The sequence below is a fragment of the Mastomys coucha genome, unplaced genomic scaffold, assembly GCF_008632895.1.
Source record: "Mastomys coucha isolate ucsf_1 unplaced genomic scaffold, UCSF_Mcou_1 pScaffold6, whole genome shotgun sequence".
NCBI lineage: Eukaryota > Metazoa > Chordata > Mammalia > Rodentia > Muridae > Mastomys > Mastomys coucha.
The window spans coordinates 5,472,400-5,475,018 of record NW_022196912.1 but is presented as its reverse complement, the minus strand read 5'-3'; positions in this window follow the sequence as shown (position 1 = coordinate 5,475,018).

Below are 2,619 nucleotides of genomic sequence, written 5' to 3'. Positions count from 1 at the left end.
ATCTATAAATACCTTCTATTTTAGAGGATTATCCCAACAGACTGTTCAGAACCTACTAGTCACTGCAGCCCTACTAAGCTTTACAAGTTATCTTGGACGGAGATAGCTATAGCCAAGTGGAGAATAATTAAATCTAAAGCACTTTAGCTTCTCAATACAGTCACTGGCCTTCAGGCTTAAAATACCCGACCAGGATGCGTTTTTTTCTTTTTTCTTTTTCCTTTTCTTTTTCTTTTTGACCCAGGGCTTCATGTACTTCATACTAGCCTTGCTGTGTAGCTGGGGGTGACCTTGAACATTGACTTTTTCTGCTCCCCCTTTTCAAGTGCTGGGGTTATAGGGTTATCCCAGTATGCCTAGTTCATGTGGTGCTGGGGATTAAACTCTGTGTGTGCTAGGCAGGAACTCTATAACTGAGCAATATACCAAGCCTCATTATGTGAACATTTTTCACATAATGATTAGGCTTAGGCTTTAATGTTTATTATCAAGCATACTGTGATGTTTTATTGTAGGACATTGGCTAGCTCAGTCGTATCAATCACGAAAATGACTCTCCATGCTGAGTCCTTAATGTCAAACACGGATTCCTAATTTGCTAAAAATCAGCCTTAATGTTTACTTCATGAAGTAGTCCATCTCAGAGGTCCTGAAGGTCTGAGAAAGGCTTTAGCTGGTTGGGGAGACGCTTCCAAAGACTCCCTAAGCAATTGTTTTAGTTACTCGGCCATGACAAACACCATGACCAAGGAACTTAGAAAAGGAAACGTCTACCCTGTCTTGAAAAACAAACAAAAGGAAACGTTTACTTTGGGGGCTCACAGTTCCAGAAGGTAGAGTCCGTGACTTTCACGGCAGGAAGCATGGCAGGGAGGACGCAGGCTAGGTGCTGGAGCAGTAGCTGAGAGCACACAGCTTTTGTTTGTTTTTTCTTTTGAAACAGGGTCTTGCCGTGTAGTTTTCATTGTTCTGGAACTCTCAGTAGACCAGACTGACCTCAAACTCACAGAGATCCACCTGCCTCTGCCTCTGCCTCTGCCTCCCGAGTGCTGGGATTAAAAGTGTGCATCACCACACTCAGCTGAGAATTCACATCTTGATTCACAAACATGAGGTAGAAAGATGTAGGTGGGAATGGTGTGAGCTTTTGAAATCTCCAAGTCTGTCCCTAGTGACTCAACATCTCCAAGAAGGAAATCCTTTCTAATCCTTTCCAAACAATTCCATCAACTGGGACCAAATATTTAAATATAGAAGCCTATGGAGGCTATTCACATTCATATGACCACATTCTCTCCCTGGCCCCTATAGGCTTGCTGTCTTATTATAATACAAATGCATCTAGTTCAACTTCAGTAGTTCTCTATCTTTTCTGTCTCAACACCGTTTAAAAATTCCAAAGTCTCTCCTGAGACCCAAGGCAGTCTCTTAACTTGTAACCCTCTGAAAAAAATCAAAAGGGCAAATTACACACTTCCAATATACAATGGTACAGAATGTACATTATTATTCCAAAAGGGAAGAAGAGTAGGACATGGTGAAGAAATACTGAACCAAAACCCGATCATAACCCAGCGGACAAACTCCAAATCCTGTAGTTCCATATCTGGTGTCAAAGGGCTTAGGTGGCTCTGCCCTTCCAGATTTGTTGATTACAGCACATTTCTTCTTGAGTTGGTTCCACTCCCCACATGCAGCATCCCAGGCTGACATCCCATGGCTCTGGCACCTCCAACACCCTGGAATGCCCAACACAATCTTTGACATTCATAGAATCATGAAATGGCCTCTCAGAGCCTCCCTTGCCACATGTCTGGCCTCAGTGGCTCCCCTTAACCATAGAGGAAGATTCTATTAATCCCCTTTTACTTGTGTATCCTTTTTGACTTTAAAACCAGAACCACCCACATTTGGCTGTCTACTGGGGATGGAGCCTAACCACTCCCTGAGTTATAACAGCATAAGCTTCCCATGAATTCCTTAGGCATTTTTCTTTTAAAAGTAGGATGCTTAGCTGTGTGGGGGTCTTGCCTGAGGGCTCCACTCCATTCATTCCATTCTTCTGCAGGCCCCTTATCTATATCAGCACAAGCCTTGGCTACAACATTCTCTTTCAACTGTCTAATTTGTTCATCTCTTTGCTCCACCCACTATAGACCTGCATAGCAGTGATCACAAATAAGCAAGTAACAAAGTCAATATTAGGCTGTCTTGAAATCTCTGCCAATGAAATTAGTCCAAAACTTCAATTTAAGTTCAGGAAGATTCTTAGGACAAGGTTAAAAATAAAAAACAAACAAACAAACAAAAAACCCTAGCCACATTCTTTGCCAAAATATCATAGGAATGGTCTCCAGCCCAGACACTTCCCCTCTGAAACCTCTTGATCCAGACCTCCATAGTCAACACTGGTATCAACACTTCTGTCTTTAATTCCAGCACTTGAGAGTCAGAGGCGGTGGATCTCTTAAATTCAAGGCAGCTGGTCTGCAGAGTGAGTTCCAGGACATAGAGACATATGGTTACATAGAGAAACATTATCTCGAGAAACAAAAAAGTTGTGTGTGTGTGTGTGTGTGTGTGTGTGTGTGTTATATCACAGCAGTAGCCCACTTCCTG